This window comes from Nannospalax galili, unplaced genomic scaffold (genome assembly GCF_000622305.1).
Source record: "Nannospalax galili isolate Female #2095 unplaced genomic scaffold, S.galili_v1.0 scaffold1501, whole genome shotgun sequence".
Taxonomy (NCBI): Eukaryota; Metazoa; Chordata; class Mammalia; order Rodentia; family Spalacidae; genus Nannospalax; species Nannospalax galili.
In genome coordinates this window covers 343050-362644 of record NW_008343602.1, presented here as the reverse complement: position 1 = coordinate 362644, position 19595 = coordinate 343050, and positions in this window count along the sequence as shown.

The following is a 19595-nucleotide window of genomic DNA, read 5'->3' as shown; positions in this document are numbered from 1 at the left end:
GGTATTATGCCCAGGTGCTAACCCCTTTTTCTTACTGACAGAATCTATTACTGTTGCCATCATTTATGGAGATCAGACTCCAGCCTCCTTGGCCTTTCGAAAGAAGGTAAGACCAGTTGCTGTCTAACAAGCTTGCAAGTCTTCAGCAGTAGACTGGGACTGTTGTGGCATCTATCTACTTAAAATGAGGAGTTCCTGTTTCTCTGAGTTCTCTGGTTTTCCAGCATGCAGACAACCATCACTGGATTACTAAGTCACCCCAATAATAAAACCAATAAATTATACACACACACACACACACACACACACACACACACACACACACATAAAGGTCTATAATTATATTACCCACACAGTGTTCCTCTGGAGAATCCTAATACAAGGACAAAAGTCACAAGCAGTTAAACGGATACATATAAATAGATGCATGCACACGCATCTGTATTTATATGATATAATAAAAGATATACATAGCAAAGTGGCTTAATTTTTTTATTAGTGATACAATTAAATTCATGTTTAAATACCTAGGAAAGTGGCTGGACTTTGTGATGCAGGCTTTTAATCCTAGCACTCAGAAGGCAGGGGCAGGTGGACCTCTGTGAATTGAAGCCAGCTTGGTCTACATAGTGAGCTCCAGGCCAGCAGGGCTACAAAATGAGACCCTGTCTCAAAAAAAATAATACTGTCTAAGTAATATTTGATGGCCAGTAGCAAGAAGAAGAATAGGATTCAGTTTGGGATCAACCAGCAATGATTAAAAGCAATACTTTTAATGCATTCCTCCCTGGGATATTTGTTAAATGATAACTATTTATGTACCTAGACTTGTTCTTGCCTGTGGAACACAGGTGTATAACACAGTCAAAGCCTGACATTCTGGCCTTCAAGCAGTTAGTGGCACAGTCAGGAGCAACAGGCTACAGGTCAGAGCACCACAGACGCTGTGGTAAAAAGAGGAGGCTACATCTGAGTGAGTCAGGAATGCTGAGAATAGAACATGAGGGAGAGACTATTGGCCAGGAAGAACACGAACAAAATTTCAGACTTGTGGAACACTCACGCGGTCTGAACAGTGGCAAGGCTAAGGAAGGAGGATCACAAGGGCTGCTCGGGCAGCGTACTGCATTTGAGGCCAGTTTGGGGTATATAATAAGAACCTGTATTAAAACAAAACAAGGCAGCAAGCAAAAATCTCTAAACTTGTATAAATGAAAATAATTGCTTTATTGACAGAAAAGGGGAAATGGAAAACGAGTCTTATTCAAATAGAAAATAAATTTACCTTAGAAGATACTGAGCAGAATGTTGTGGCAATGGAATGAATTCACTGGAAAAGGATTTAAAACCCCAAAAATTAAATAACTACTTACCAGAAGGTTTTAAGTGAATACATTTTCTGTTGTAATTTACATATAGGCTGTGTTATTAAATAGATTCCAATCTGTACCATACCATAACTAGAAGTTACTGAAACCTTCAAACTATAGAATGAGAAAATTTTAATCTCTTGTGAAACTAGATTTTCTAAGCAACAGAATGATCACACACAATAGAAACGGAACATCCTAAATCAACAAGCTGCAAACGCACAGAAGAAGCATTCTAACAATGAGAGGATTTACTAGGTATATTGCAATTAACCCAAAACCACAGAAGTTAGGAGGCTTCCTTGTTCCCATGATTTGAAAGTAATTTCCTTCCAGGGGCCTGACTCCTTATTGTAGGCAAGGAGAACGTGAAAACCAAGGAGAATATTTGCCTCTAACCCATACCTGAGGTACCTGCCTTTGAAAGGCTGGTGTCTGCACTTGTAGTGCCTGCCTACAGTGGACATAAAGCAGTACTGGACGCCATGCAGAGTCTTATAATAACCTTCTGTCTGCACGCTGAGGCAGACTGCTGGAACTTGCACTGTGCTGTCCCGGGTGATTAGCCAGGATGGGATGTGTATCAGTGCTGCCTTTTACATGGCACTGAATAGAGTGATGGAAAGCCGTATTTCTTCATCTACCACATCAAAAGGCAGCGTGTGTGTGCGTGTGTCGCTTAGCTTTCACTTCCCGCTGCATTCAGAGCTGTTGCTGCTAATCCTGCCTCTCCTTCCTGCATGAAAACCATTCTGCTCTTTCCACTCATTTCTAAGTAGGATTCGATGATCCTTTAGGTAGCCAGCGATCTATTCTGAGTGCTTTGAGAAATCGTGTTTATTTAAATTGAGAGGGCCACACAGGGGACACTACAGCAGTGTAATGACCTGCCTCCTGGATCCATACCCACTGGCACCCAGGGTGCTTGTCTGCCCGCTCAGGGGAGGAAGCACAGTACCAATGCTGTACAGTCCAGCTTGCAATTCTTGTCTCCTTATAACCCTCCTGCTACTTATGTTGCAACTCAGCAGTGAACGAAGCCAAATATTCCTCACAATTGGTAAACTGAGCCAGAAAAACACATCTGTTATTAACCGTGCTAACATCTGCCAGAATTGTATTCTGAATGATGCAAGCATGACAGCCAACGTCACAGCTTCCAGACAATTCATTTACAGAGCCACTGTGCAGTTAGTCAAAATTTGCACCAGTCGGGGTATGCAGACACATCTGCCAGGTACCACAGAGCATGCCTGATATTGTTTATAGTTCAAAATATGGGTTGCATAAAATAAAATATTGAATTTTTGTTTATTTTTATGTTTTATGTGTGTGAGTGTTTTGCCTGCATGTATATAAGTATACCGATTCATGTAATGCCCACAGAGGCCTGAAAAGAGTGTCAGATATCCTGGAACTGGAGTTACAGATGGATGTTAGCCACCATGTGGCTAGGTGCTAAGAACTTGACCCAGGTCCTCTGTAAGAGGCAGCAAGTGCTCCAGCCCTATAAAACATACTTTTTAAATGATCAAGAGTTGTCTACGGCTTAAAGTGCTACAAAGACATAACTGAAAATAAGAGTAATCTTTGATAACTATTGTAAGAGACATTATTTACACATCACTTCAATAATATCAAAAAATGATATTCAATAGTCAATATTCATATTTTCAAAAACATCAGCAAGAAATTATCATCAGGTTCTAGGTTGGATTGATACTATAAAAATATTTGCTCTTCTAGGGGCTGGAAAGATGGCTCAGCAGTTGGGAGCGCTGACTGCTCTTACAGAGGACCCGGGTTCATTTCCAAGCACCCATATGGCGGCTACGAACCATCCTTAGCTCCAGTTCCAGAAGAATCCAAAGCCCTCTTCTGACCTCCGCGGCATCGTGTGGCACAGGTGCACTCATATACATGCAGGCAATACGCTCATATACATAAAACAAAAATAAAATATATTTAAAAATTAAAAAACTTTTTTTCTAAACCCAGTCAAGAATGACAGTTGATTTCCAATCTCATGCCAGCTCATATTGATCAGGAGTGGCTTCTAGAGCACTGTATTTTAAAGTAATTCCAAGGTTTCTTGTTATTTTCACTGACTGAAATGACTGGGTAGTGATGACTGATGGAGGGATGGGCGGAGCCATAAGGACTTTAATGCCATAAATATATCACCCCCACTGTAGGTAGCATATACCCGGATTAACTAACGTTTGAGAGAAAGGGGTTATTTGGCTCACAGGTTTTGATGTTACAGTCCAAGATCAAGCTTTGAGGCCCTGGCAGCCAGATGGCAACAGAAAGGAGCCCATGGAAGAACAAACTGGTCACCTCACAGCCATGAAGCAAAAGCCACAGATGAACATGGTAGAGTGCCCAAATTCCCTTCATGGGCATCTTCCTGGTGACTGAGATACTTGCTGTAAAAGCCCACCTCCTAATAATTCTTCCTAATTTACAGTAGCACCACCCTAGGGACAAAACTTTGGACGTAGTATCTTGGGGGACTTATTTAGGTCAGAGCATCCTGCCCTGGTTCCTGTTTGTGCTTAGGTAACTCCCAATGCAAAATACATGCTGTCCAAACCAAGGGTCTCTAACATCTTAGCTGTCAGCTCTGTTCAAAAGCCGAAGTTCATAGTCCCTTCCAATACTTGAGATAAACTCACCTGTCAGCCCCCATAGAATGAAAAAAAAAAAAACTAAAAACTAAAATTAGGACAATTTTAAAAAATTACAGCAGAGGGGTCTGGAGAGATGGTTCAGCAGTAAAGAGCACTGGCTGTTCTTGCAGAGGATCCAGGTTAGGTTCTCAGCACCCACATGGTTGCTAGCAACAATCTGTAACTCCAGTTCCAAGGGATCTGATGCCCTCTTCTGGCCTCCACAGGCATTGCATGAATGGGTGCATTTGCACCCATGCAGGCAAAGCACTCTTACACATAAAATAAAAATAAACCAAAAAGAAAAGGCACATATTTCCAGGATATAAATGGTGGGCCAGAGTAGGATAAATACTTCTATTCCAAGCCAGGCATAGTAGTATAATCCAGCACCCAGGGAGCTTAGACAGGAGGATCATGAGTTCCAGGCCAACCTCATCTATCAGCAAGATACTGTTTCAAAAATCACACCAAAATAAGCAAAACAAATCAAAATACTTATTCCAAAATGAAAGAATAAAAAACAGTAGAGGAAGTTGGGTGTGGTGGCGCACGCCTTTAATTCCAGCACTCAGGAGGCAGAGGCAGGTGTATCTCTCTGAGTTCAAGGCCAGCCTGGTCTGCATAGTGAGTTCCAGGCCAGCTGGGGCTACAGGGATACCCTGTCTCAAAAAAAAAAAAAAAAGATTGGTCAAAAGTAATGCCAAAGCTAACAGAGCAAAGATCGATTCCTAAAGCTCTGTGTCCAGCGTCATAAGTACATGGGACAAAGTGAAGCGCTTGGGCAGCTCCAGCCCTGTAACCCTGCTGATGGCAGCACACTTGCCTACCATCCTGGGCAAGAAGTATTCAGAACGTCTCCTGGTGGTCTTTGCCTTTCCTGACCTCCACTTCTTAGGGTATCTTATGCAACTTTGTTTCCACAAGTGAATCCATTCTGAGGGACTTCCACTATGAATCACACCACATCACATTTCAGGCCTTTCTGTGAAATGTCAATGGAAGCCACCCCATAACTCTTGCAGTCCACATGGCTGTTGACCCAGCATCACACAGACAATGACAAGGCCAGGTCCATGACTGCACTCAAACCACAGCTGCAGCAGTTGCAGAACATTTTGCCAATTGAACATAGTATAGTCCTGGTATACTGGGCAGGGCACCTTGGGGCTCTTTTCTGAAGGAATTGTTTTCACTGGAAAGCCACCATTTTTTTAACTTTACTTCTACCTCTGTGCTGGGTAGGGTGACTTCACTGGTTTCTGAGAACATCCTGAGGCCTGCATCCAGTTGCATGACCTAAAGCATTTATCTTCCTTCCATCCACACTGATCTTTTCAGGGAATGGCTTGACCTCATCCTCGCCTCACACACAGGCCGTTTTACTCCTGGCCAGGATGCACATTTTCCAAATCTTTTCACCCTGTTTCTTTGTCCTTCTGAATTTCACTGAAAACGCAATTAAAAGAAGCTAATAATGGCACGTCCTAAATGCTTTGATGTTTCAAAATTTTCCTTGTCAGATAAATTTGTTCATGAATGATTCTTTGGCTGTTGTTATTGTTATTTGAGACAGTGTCTCACTGCATAGCCTAGACTGGCCTCCAACTGATGGTCCTCTGAACTCAGCTTCCCAGGTGATGAGATTACAGATGTGGACCACCATGCATGGTTTTCCCTGAGTCTTAAGTTTGGTTTTCTTTGAAGTCTCAAGATGTGTATATGATGCATGCAAGTTATCTCACTAAAGAGAGTCTTTCCAACAGAATCTTCATCTCCATTCTAAAACTTCATCAGTGTAGCCTCTGCTGATCACATTTCTGTCAGTAACTCGAAGTCTTCTGAACCCATGTTACAATCAGGTGCTAAGGTCCACTTGCAGAATTTTAGGTTTCTCTGTCCTGCTCCCCCAAATTCTTCGAAGCTCTCCCCAGAAATCTCTTGCAAAACTTCTTTCACATAGTCAGTGACCTCATTTCTTGATACCAGACTTCTCTGTTTGTCAGTTTTCCATCTGTATAAGGTAACATATGAAATGATTATCTTATAAAAGAAAAGGTTTTCTTTCCTTCGCAATTCTGCAGGTTCTAATATAAGATCAGGTGGGCTCACTGGGCTTCTGAGTGGGCTTGCCAGATGAAAATGCCAAGGATTCATGCTCAGGCAGCGTTCATCTCCTGCTCAGGAAACTAAAGAAGGGGCTGGAGAGATAGCTCAGTGGTTAAGAGCACTGACTACTCTTGCAGAGAACCCAGGTTCAGCACACACAACCAACTTTAAACTCCGATTCTAGGGAATCCAAGGCTCTCTTCTGGCCCCCATGGACATTGCACGACATAGGTACACTTACATACATGCAAGCAAAAAACTTATACACTTAAACTAAAAATAAATTTAAAAGAACCAAGAAATAGAAACTTCTAAAAACGAAACTAAGAAGAAAAGGAGGAAACCACGGCACCACAATCTCCTGTAAGACCAATGACCTCGAGACCACCTAAGACTCTGCCTCCTAAGGCTCACAAAGCCCCTGTAAGAGCACCAATGACCTCGAGACCACCTAAGACTTTACCTCCTAAGGCTCCCACCACCAGCCAGTAGCATATGTTGGCTCCTAATGAAACTTTTGACACGTGGACCTTCAAGAGACACCAAAACCACAGCAATAAATCTGTGAGTTTTAGCTGAGCATGATGATGCATGCTTTTAATCCCAGCACTTGGGAGGCAGAGACAGGCAGATTTTTGTTAGTTCAAGGCCAGTCTGGTCTACATAGCGAGTTCCAGCCAGCTGGAGCTACAGGGAGACCCTGTCTCAAAAAGAAAAAAAAAATCTGAGTTTTATTGAATACTCAATATAGAGTCACTTGATGCTGGTGCTAGAACACACCCCCGTACACACATACACACACACACACACACACACACACACACACACACACACACATACACACACACTCAGTTTCACAGTTAATGGTTCACACCGCTTCTTTTGTTTGATTCTGGATATGTCATTACATCATATGAGGTGAAAATTCTGACCAAAAAAACAGTACTTACATTACTAAAAAGTCTGCATATAAGGCGTATTTTTATCTTATTCTTCAAACACCTGTCAAGTGGCATGACTGTCTATCTACGAAGATTTTGAGGGAGGAGTACAGAAGCAAACAGTGTGCTATATCATGGGAGGAGGTGTAGTTTGGTGAGCAGCCACTGCCAATTTTCTTAAGACCTCAATGATGCATGAACTTAATAGTCCTGTATCAAGAAGAATGTGGTCCAGCAACTTTGGCTACCCATCAAATCAATGAACATGTGAACAAGGACATTGGAAACAAGTCAGTGAAGCTAAAAAATACAGTTGTGTTTGGAAAGGTAAGAGACACCGATCATTCATTTTGGTCTGAATTAATTTTAGATAGTGTCCTTATTCTTTTCAGATAATCACGCAAACTACAAGATCTTGAAATAAGATCAGTTTGGCCCTGGGTTTTCACAGGATGTGTTCTAAATTTCTTCCACACTAAACTTTAAGCATCTATCACTAAAACCGTATTTAGTTTATTTTCAAGAAATTCTGAAAATTTCTATTAAATACATTTTTTTGTTGTTTTTAATGGCTACTTGTACTTTTGGTCAAATAAGTGGACTCTTCAAAAATTGTTTTTTATATTTTTCTCATTAAGAAACACTCAGGAATTTACTTAAATTGTTTGCATTTGATGCATAGGGAAAATCAGGAGGTAATTAAATGAAAATTTATGTTTATGATTAAATCATAAGTATGCGTGCACATACACACATATATATCTATATACATATATATATAACAGATACCATGCCATATGCTTTCAAAAATGAATGATAACAGAATTAATAATTTTTAATTGAGCTATAGAAATGAAAAGCAATGTAAAAAAATTTTTTAAATCTTTATTTGAGTAGTTTAGAGAGTATATAGAGATTATGTGGCCAAAACTCTGAAGATGGCACTAATGTCCTTACCCACAACTTTGCAATTTCCACTTACTCTAAAAGGGTTCTGTCTGGACGCAAAAGTTAAATTAAGAAACCAACACTACAGAATAAGAAAAAAAATTCTAGTTATAGTTAGTATGACAAGTAAACAGATAAATTAAAAAAACAAACAGTACCTTCTCTTTTCCAGTTTAAGTGGAAAGTATTAAAAGACGGAAGAATATTATAGGACATTGTGTGACTTTTCCTGAGGACAGAGACAAACGTCAACCCCCCCCCCCAGACTACTGATGACAGATCAAAGAAATGATTCCATCCAGATCTAACTTTGTGAAACAGTGTTTATCAGGACCACTTCCAAGAGTATGGGTGAAGGGTTACTTACAGCATCTTAGGGGACTCAAAGGCATCAGTAAAAGCCCATCACAGCATGGGTGATAACTTAGGAAACTGGCAACCCTGCTGCTCCCTCACAGCCCCCAGGCAGCTCCAATAAAGCAATTGTGTACTATACACATAACCTTGGGAAGGAGCCTTGAGAATCCTGTAACTGAGCTTTTTTGAGTCTTACAAGTTTCATAAGCTTCCTGGGTCTTGGATGTTTCACTCCTGAGTTTTGTGAGTCTCCCTCTTTCCTCCAGGAGGGAACGTTTCAATACAGAGGAAATATCTAAGCACACAGGAAAAGTCAGAATTTTTAAACTGTAGTGCACAAAATGCATTTCCCATTCAATCATGATAGATGAATCACATAATCTTAAGATCTCTGTTCTTGCTAGAATTATTTTGATTTGTAAACTGTTTAAAATCATTTATTTATGCCTTGGTGTTGAAAAAACGGCTCAGTGGCTAAGAGCACTGGTTGTTTTTGCAGAGAACTCGGGTTAGGCACCCAGCACCCACATGATGGCTACAACTGACCATAACTCTAGTTCCAGAGGATATGATGCCCTCTACTGGCCTCTGTAAGCATTGCATGACACCTGTGCACCTACATGTTTGGCAGGCAAAACACTCATACACATAAAATAAGTTAAATAATTTTAATCATGTGTTTATGTCTTAATTATATAGTCAGGAACTCTTTCGTGGTTCTTAGATTGTTCTGTTGTGGATTCAATGCACTAATGGCAACTTTAATGAGAACGTGAAGCTTACTCTGAATTACTCTTTTTAACGCTATTTTCCCCTTGGTTTCAGGTACTGGATCTGTGAGCTCATGAACTCTAGGCAAGTAGTCTATCGCTAAGCCCCGCCCCTTTGTCAGGTCTTGCCTTGAACTTGTTCTATAGTCCAGGCAGGCCTTGAGTTCTATGAGTTCTTCTTCCTCAGCCTCTGAAAAAATGGCGGATACTGCACTCTGAAGGCTACGACCCTGGAGATGATATGACCTGTCATTATGCCATACTGAGTCTGTTCACTGCACTGCATACCAGTAATGCTCAGAGAACCACATATACACACTAGAAAGCAATATTTAATTTTAGAAAAGTTGAAAATGTTCAGTCTTGGAAAATTAAAAATCAGTGGAAAGAAAAAACTTTTAAATGTAAAGAACAGCGGTTAGCATGCTATTCAAGAATGTAAACTACACATAATGGGGAAGAAACATGGCAGCTAATGGTTGAAACTATTTCATCACTAGATTTATCAATCAAGTCTGAAATGATATCTATAGTGGATAGAGAAGCTCTTTTATTTCTGTTTTAGATACTCTCCATACAATAATACAAAATTGTCAAACGTATTTGAGAGATTGTTGGCATTTTTAACTACAATACTTCTTTTCATTCTTGTGCTAATGTCTTGATACATAGCTTTGTGCTTTGCTAGTCCTTTAATTAAGTCCAAGAGGCAGAGTCTATTTCTTCCCCACTACTGGAATGTGTGCAGACCTCTTGTTTCATTTTAATCAATAAATGAGATAGATTTTTTGAGGGTGTTATAAACTTAGGCTTCAAGAGGCCTGGCCCCGCCCTCTCTCTGAGTGTGTCTCACTCTCATTCTCACTCTCTCTCAGATGCTGCTATCACCACATGAACATTAAGTCCAGACTAGCTTTCTCATTAATGAGAGACAACAATGTGGCTCTACTATGAATGCACACCAACTTCCAAACATCTAACAACAAAAACAACATCCATCTCAGGCCACCCAGCCTATCAAAAGGATGGATAACTGCCTAAGTGATTCCAGTTAATACTATCAGGACCACCCAGGGAGGACCAACCTCAAGTAGTAACTCAAAGAAATGCAGGTAAAATGGTGGTTGTTTTAAATCAATAAATTTTGGGTGCTTTCCTACTTAAAGAGAGAAAACTGCTAAGATTTGGTACTGAGTGTGATGCTACAAAAAAACCCTAAATCATGTGGCATTAGCAAAAGAACCATTTAGTAGGTGGTGGAGGTGCAGTGAGGAGACGGCCAAGGACAGGTCCAGGAGAATGGCTTATGCTGTGCCAGAAACTTGGGCAAGACTGTCACTTGGAAAATTTGGAAGACAGCACTTGTGACCAAGAAGACTTAAAATAGTTAAAAGGCATTCTCTTCCAATTGATCAAAAAGTCAGTGTAATCTCAGCCAAAATCCCAATGGCTTTCAAAGGACATTAACAAACTAATTCTGAAATTTATAAGGAGAGAAGCTAGGCTAATCAAAGCAGTTTAAAAAGAACAACAACGTTGCATGGTTTCAAATGATGACATGCAGCAAAACTAATCCAGAAAACTCCTTAAATAATTTTAGACTGACATTTAGATCATTGGACTAGAATGGGGAGTATGAAGTAGCCACACGTACAAACTCGCCTGATTTTACACAAAGATATCAAGGCAATTCTATGGAAAGTGTCACCCCTTAAGCAAAGATAGAGATTTCTCATAAATGAAATAATTTTGAAAAAGTTATCTTTATCAGCCCTTCTAAGCATAAAAATTAAATAAAAGTGGATCATGAGCTTAATTGAAAGAGCTCAAATGACTTTCCAACAATGCTTTAAAGGAAGTTCTTCACCAGGATGAAAATAACCGTCAAGCTACAAAGCTGACAAGGTGAGCATCATCAGTTAAAGACATTTCTACCCTTGGCGATACTGGGAACTGAAGCCAGGGGCTTCCATGTTCCGAGCATGTACCCTACCACTGAATTACATCCGCAGCTCAGGAACCTCGTGCTCTTAGAGACACCATACACATCACATTAATATAAGTCGATTGTAGGACGAAAATACTTGTAAAACATTTATCTAAAAGAAGCTTCTATGCAGAATATGTAAAAAAAACCTTTGCAATGCATTAATGTAAAGAAAATACTCCAGGAATTTTTTGTTATTTATTTTGTGAGGTTTTATTGTTGTTATTATTTGTTCGTTTTAGTTGGCAACAGATTTACACAGGGCCAAGTGTTTAAAAGCATGTATTCAATTACGACTCTCATATATTTCTAGTGCTATTGAAAAATGGAGAGAAGAGACCCTTGAAAGAAGGCATCTTGGCAGTTTCTTACAAAGGTAAACCCTGTGGCAACAAACTGACCATTGACCCAACACTCCCACTCGAGAGGGCTGAAACCAGGCAGGCATCCACACACCATCCTACATGCAAAGTTCACATGGATTTTATTGATAGCAGCCAAAATATAAAATAACTGATTGTATATCAAGTAGCAAATATATAAACACATGTGGCATATCTATATCATGAAATATTGACACTAGAATATTGATGCATAGAATAGTATACATAAACAATAAAAATGTTGTGATAAATACAGAAAGCCAGAAAGAAAAGACTATAATAAACAACACTTACATGAAACCTAGAAAGACAGAGCTGTAATAACAGAAATAGGACACTGGTTACTGAATTGAATTTCAGGGTTAAGAGAGGGAGCTGCTTGCAAACACTGGTGGGAGAAGCTGTTGCAGTGATGTGAATGTCCTGCATCGTTATTGCGATAGTAATTGTGTAACTGTTTACAAGAGCCATACTCAGCAAACTGTACTGTTAAAGTTAGTCAACTTATTGAATATAAATCATACCTTAAAAAACTGGGTTCAAAATAGAAAAGAAGGGCAGGACAGACATAAGGATAGAGGGAGGAAGGGAGGGAGGAAGGGAAGAAGGGAGGGAGGGTAGGAGGGAGGTAGATTTGTCTAGTAATCTTGTGCATCCAACTATGAAGTTTTCTATACAACAGATTAAAATTGGGTGGTTCTAGCAGCACAAAGATAAATTACTTTGAGAGAGAAAAGGAATAAAGAATAAATTATTGAAATTTTCAAGCAAATCTTAGCAAAAGTATAAAAGGCAAAGAAAGTACTGAGTTGGAGGATGGAGAGCCCTCAGCACATTCTCTCATACCTGCCAAATATTCTCGAGAATGATCTCCTGGTAAACAGTAACTAGGATGTGTTTCAATACTTTATGTGAGACTTCAGAATTCTTTAAGGCGGTGCCAAGTCATCCCTTCAGTTAGATAAAAGTGTATCTTAGTATCTTAATGAAGAGGAGGCCTTTTGAAAAAAAATTCTTAGTGTGACTGTTATCTGTCAGAGTGGGCTACAATCTTGTGCATAAAAAGTCCACACAGTTTTTAAGGGACCTGTGAAAGTTTTTACTAATTTAGACAGAAACCATTCTAAAGTATTATCTAGACCCATCCTTTCTCAGTTTCACAAAGCATGAAGAGAATGCAACTCAGCTATAAACAAGAGCCATGCCATACTGAGAAACAAAGGCCCACTGAAGCAGAAATGGCCCTTTTCAAGATCAGGCTTTGCTCGGCTAGATTTCAGAACTGATGTGGGCAAGTGACTGCTCATCTCCCGTCCTTTACTTTTCCTTTTGAATGGGAATCATCTTTTGCTACTATGTTGGCCTTTCTGTATTGAATATGGTGGGTGTTGGAGGGGAAATGATAGCTTGATTTTTTTCAGTCCTCTGGTCTCTGGATTAAAAGAAGTCACACAGGAACACATACAGTGTCATTCATTAGTCTTGCTTTTAGTTAAAAACTAAATGATTTTTCCAAGCCTGGGTTTGGCATTATAAACGTTTATCTGATTGGCTTCCCGGGTAGCTGTTCTGCCCACACTAACTTGGGACACAGCTTCTAAGTAGCATGACTCTAATCCCTCCAGCCCTCTATGTACTTATGCAAAGTTTTACTCCTGATTATTTATATATCTTTACTCCTAGGTCTCTATCTGAGGACTTTGGCTAAACCCAATGTCTTCTTTAGATGACCCTGAAATGCCCGGTCTACTCAGGGAATAGGAAGCCTTGAAGGAACTTTTTCCTCGTTCAACTCAGCACTCAGAACTTTTCGAATCCTAGGCCCTCCCATTTCCCTGACCTCTGGCTCTATAAAAGTTCAGGATCTTTGAAGACACTTGATCTTGAGAGACCCTCACATTTGTGTGGATCCACCTGTCCCTCACTTAATGCACGATTCTTTGGGAGGCAATGGGATATAGGGAGTTAGAACTTGCTGCAGTTTAGATTCTTGCTTTCTTGCTGCATTTTGCTTTAACTACTCCTGACAGTTCTCTTTCTCTAGCTCAGCTGAAATCCTGATAACCAATATTCAGACTCAGTTCACACATTTACAAATCCCTAAACCTTGGGCTTGATACTCTGTTGTGAGATCTGAAGGAGTAATTGTGGCATGCCTGTGATAAAGGGGTGGCCACAGGAAAGACTGTTGCACAGGCAAATGCTTCACCTCTCTGTGAATCTTTGCAATGCAGCTTTTCTGTTCCTCCCACGAAGGTTCTATGTAATAGTCCCAGAGTCTGATTTGGCCTGAGTCTTTGAGTTATAGATCACAAGGGAAGGTATAATTCTGAACTGAGAACAGCAGTTTGAAGTCTGGAGAAGTAATGTTCTGAACCCAGGTCTCAAGAGACTTGAAGCTTCTGCTTTTGCCTTCCTGAATCTTGGACACCTGATCTGAGGCTCTTTAATTCTAACAAGAGAAACTGCCTGACCTCTTCTTGTGGAGGCTGAGCAGGAAGCAGAGGGAGGAACAGCAGGGGAGGGAGAGGAACTGGGTCACTGCTTATCACAAGGAATGTGAGGACCTCCTGGGTATGGATACAGGGGTTGCTGAGCAAAGGATGACTGTCCAGAGCTCAGGCTTGTAATATACAAGTCCATCTTAGCCACAATTTATGGCACAGAAATCCAGAGAAGATGAATAGAATGAGCCAGATGGCTGGGCCAGGACCAAAGCAGGAACATAATTGAACTCCAGCTTCATTTCTAGAGCTGCTCTTAAAGGCAGTAATGATCACCTCTTTGGTGAGTGACTGCGCAGTAAGAGTTTAGCAGCCAGTAACTGAAACTAACGGCCTAGAAGCCACAGTGCAGCACAGTCAGGGCAGCACTGTTCACTCTGCAAAAGCACCGCCCCTTTCCTAAGAGACACATTGTACTGATGACACGTAGGAGTGACTCTGTCCTTTTAACTAGGCATACATCACAGTCTCAGAGAGAGCAAGCCAAGTGTGGTCTATCTATCCCAAGGAAACAACCTAGGAACCAGACCTTAAATCACACACAAACAGTAGGAAAAACGTGAACATTTTTATATTCTGGCTAATAAACACATCATCAGCTTAATGTTTACATTATGATAATTCCTGAAAATGCATTACATTTGATAGGATGTATTCAATATCTTTAAATTTGGGAATACTTTATGTGTAAAGTGTAATAATCCTGGATTAAATTAGTATTCTAAAAACAATTGTGAGAAAGGGACACAGAAAACATAATGACATAATGTCATAATAAATATTAGAGAAATGCATTGGTTTTGTTCTTTGTTCGTTGGCGATTATATGTAAGCATGCTTCTAAAGGATGAGTATAGAAGGTAGGTAGGTAGTAGGTAGATGACAGATAAATCGATATTCAGTACGCATTCTTTAATCTGTGAGCATTCTTGATACAAGCATAGGGAGTGATAATGTTGGCCCGGAAGGGCTTAAATTTTTGAGAAGGGCCTTGATCCCTCTGGAGATCCAGCTGCTAGTGACAGTAAAGAGCAGTGAACTGTCACTGTCACTTTTCATTTTTATTCATGCAAAGCATCCATCAACTGCAGAGCCACCCGACATGTTTTCTCCACAAATTCTTAGTGACTGCTAAGAGGAGTATGCGTCTAAACAGAATGGGAACTACTTTAACTCAAACATCAGCCTGATTTTCATATTGTTTTCAAGGACAAATTCAAAACTGGGGGAAATCTGAAGGTACATATTCCTAGAATCCTATCAATACAAAAGACATGAAGAATAAAGTTGTTCGAATGCAAGATGAGACAGTGACAAATGAGAAATGGCATCTACCAGCACACAGGGGAGGGTGGCAATGCATCACGTCTGCATTCTTCTCAAGGGAATAGACCCGACAGCACTATATTCCGAGGAGCAGCAGTAAACTTAATTCTAATAGTACACATTTTTAAAATGCTACTAGCTGAAAAACCTACTTCACGGAGACCGTGGATGTGCAGTGCACATGTAGAGCTCAGAGGACAAATTTCAGTAGTGGAGGCTTACCTTCTACCAGGTAAATGCCAGGGATATGAACTCAGGTCCTCAGACTTGACAGCAAGTGCCTGTACCCATAGGGTCATCTTGCTAGCTCAGAAATGTAAATTTCTTTCAATTACTAATCAGGGTTATTTTTAACAGGAAATTTACTATGTTGAAAATCTGCAAAAAAACGCCTATTGCAACTGTAAGATACACATGGCTTAAAAGATAACTTCTCTGTAATTTTTTAAAATTTTTATTTATTATTTTATTTTTTATGTGTATGTGTGTGTTGTCTGCATGTAGATAAGTGCACTTGTGTCATGCAATGCCCACGGAGGTCAGAAGAGGCTGTCAGATCCCTTGGGACTGGAGTTATTGATAGCTGCCATGTGGGTGCTGGGATTTGAACCCGGCTCTTCTGCAAGAACAACCAGTGTTCTTAACCGCTGAACCATCTCTCCAGCCCCATCTTCTCTATAATTTTTGCTGTCTAACCTTCAGCTATAGACAATGCCAGGCAAGGGAAACTTCCCTTTGAGTTGTTGGTGAGAATAGCCTAAGATTCCCTCAGAATAATATAAGCTATTGACACAGCCCTTGACTGCCTCCCAGAACTCGAAGGTAAGACCCTATTGCTGAAGACATGATATATTCTGGACACAAGACTTGGAGCAATTGAGTTGAAACTGACCTGGAAGCCTCCTCCCCAAAGACTAGCTCTCATGGTATCAGAAAGTACTATTCAAGCTTCCAAGGGAAGAGACTCATCAGTGATCCTACCCACCTATAAAACCAACAAATCACAAAAATGACCAGTTCAGAAAACGATCTTACTGGTGGCACTTTTATCCTGGGGGTGATCAGTAGCTATCTATTTGGACTTAAGGCATCCTCAATAGGAGGGAATCCATGCATGGTACTATAAACAGAGCCAAGTACACATGAGTGGAGAGATCATAGACCTAGAGGAGAACCTACTTTTGTCACTTCCCTAGACCAAAGCACTTGTTCTAAATGTGTATCCTTGTATTCACGGGCAAGTGTAGTTCTCACCACTCATCAACGAAGCTTCTTCTTACAAAAGTTGGAGAAAATTACAAAATTCCACGACTGGTCAAATGCAGAGAGAGAGAGAAAGTGACTGTGAGGTGCCCAGGCTTCAGTGACACATCTACAACGCAACCTCTACACCTAAGGCTCAGCAAACACTGTGGGAAGTCTGTGAGATCCAGAGGAACAAGACACCCGCTGTTAGTTAATGTATTGTAGACACGGTAGGAAAGCTACATCCATGAAATCTCCATAGTATGGTAGCCTAGCAATCTGCATGACAAAACCTTTTGACATTCCAATATGGATGGAGAAATTTCCACAGGCTCCCACCTCAAGATGAAGACCTACAGGCACTCAACAGATGCTGAAGGAGAAGGATATGTTTTTTTCTAGGATCTAGCTCCCTGGGAGGCTATCTACTACCAAGTGGGCAGCCCTAAACACAGGTACACATGAGCACAATTAAGGGAACTCAAAACATGTGCGTGTGTGTGTATGTTTGTGCGTATTTATGAATGTATGTATGTATGTATGTATGTAACAATAATAATCAAAGAAGAGTACAAGAAATTGTGATGGAGTGAACGAGGACATGGGACAGATTGGAAGGGGGACTAGGAGAGATGAAAATAATGCAAGTAAAATATTCATATGTAAAAGTCCCAAACAAAAATTTAAAATAATAAAATAAAATAGAAAAACAATGATAAATTATATAGTTAAGCTATTTTTAAAGCCTGCATCTTAGACAAAACAGAAAAATTATATAATTACAAAATAGTTGTAAAACTAGGATTTTTTATTTAATCCCTACAGACCTAATAAATATATTTAACAAATAAAAAAAAAGATAAGTTCTCTAGTCATGGTCTCTTGAACTAACATTGCCATCAACATTCTCCTGATTAGCCCTAGTCATTAATAGCCCAAATATGAGAGTCCACAGATAATCTCTCAAGAGTCTATTACCTAGACACTTCGTTTACTTCTGTCTTTCCTAATGAACTTCTAGAGAATAAAGGGCACAATGCAGTTACACTTGTATTCTGAGTGGCCTGAAGTGTTTGACCACAGATAATAGAGGTACAGTAAAATTTTAATGAAAGGATATGATAACTATGTTTTCCCAACATATATTGACTAATGATTGCAGAAAGAAGGTATAGCTCAGCAAATGGTTTTGTAATGCTTAGTGGTGCTTGCAAAAAATTTCATAATCAAGGAGATTGAAACTAACAGCTCTGCAGTATGATTAGACATTATGTTTTACCTGGGTACCCTTTCTCTTCACTTGCGTGAATAGCAGTGGAATTTAAATCAACTAATCCAGGTAGAATGTTGTTCCTGAAACTGAGTAATGGCCAAAGCAACTTTGAATGAGAAAATGGATCCTTGTATAACACTTCAACTTCCTTTTAAATTGACAGACAAGGTAACAAGGTCAATGAACTGAGACAGACCAGATGGACCCATCTTTCCCTACGTGTATCTGGCTATAGTTAAGTACTCAGAGGGATGTAAGCCCTTGGTTCATTTAGCAACAACTGAAGATGTCCACAAACGGGTGGGAGAAGACTTTGGAGACTGTGTAAACTGTTGAAGAGTTGAGAAGATGAGAGGTGATTGAAAGCCAAATAGAAAAAGTAAAGATCCCAGCCACGGCTCCAGAGACCCAGCCTGTGTTAAAAGCTGAGGGCCCAACACCAGAAGCTCTGAGCTACTGAATACTGGGTCACTATCATTCAAATCTTACAGGAATAAACGTCTGATGTAAGCACCTAGAAGCTGGTTTTTAAAGCCTGGGGACATAAGCCTCTAGTTCTTAAGACCTACAGTTATAAGTCTCTATGTTCAAAAGCAAAGTTCATAAGCCTCTGGCATTCGAGAATGCCAACAGTAAGTGCTTAGTGTTTTTCATGGGATTTTTCATGGCAGATATTTGGCAGGAAACCATAAACCTAACCAAGAATGAACTCAAAGTTTTAAACATAGGATATTGTTATAAATTTCTTATAGAAAATCTTACTAAACAGGTATTAAGTCTGAGAAAAAAACAAGGCACATATCTTAATACCTGCTTTTTGTTATTCCCAGCAGGTTAGTACCACATCTAGCATGTAGTAGCCTCTGAAATATGTAGGGAATTAATAAGTTAATCACTGCTCAAGGCCAGCCTGGTCTACATAGTGAGTTCCATACCAGTCAGGGCTACATAGTAAAACCTTGTCTCAAAACAAAAATTTTAAAAGTTACTCCCTCTTGCAGCTGGAATGAAGACAGTATGTTCATCTCACAGAGTATGATCACCTCTTTCCTCTTTTTTTTTTAAAAGAGATGTAGCATTTTTAAAATTTTTTAAATCTTTTTATGTATATGAGTATATTGCCTGCATGTATGTGAATGCACCTGTGTCACGCAATGCCACAGAGATCAGAAGAGGCCTTTGGATTCCCCTGGAACCAGAGTTGAGGATGGCTCATAGCCACCATGTGCGTGCTTGGAATTGAACCCAGGTCCTCTGCAAGAGCAGTCAGTGCTCTTAACCGCTGAGCCATCTCTCCAGTCCTGATCATCTCTTCTTTTGTTATGCTAAGCATATTGCTGTATTACCTATGTACGCAAAGAAGATGATATGTATTTTCTCTCTCACTCCTTGCCAAAGTTTAGTTTTATTCTTCTGCTATTTTTCCCATATACAGGTTGACACTGTGTATAAATTATTTAGAACTAAAAATCTGAACACTAAAACATTCAGCAAAAAAATCTAGATTCAGATGTGTTTTAAACTTAAAACTCCAGTACCTAATATTTATGCCAAGGAAAAGATGCTGTGATGGTGCTAAGAGTTCTCCATCCTTGGAAGTCAGGTGGCCAAGTAGGATGAAATAAAATGAATGAAACGGGAGAAAGAGAATCTTATCCCCCCACCCATTCTTACCTTTTACTTTCTGAGGCTTTCTGTTTGGAAGTATACC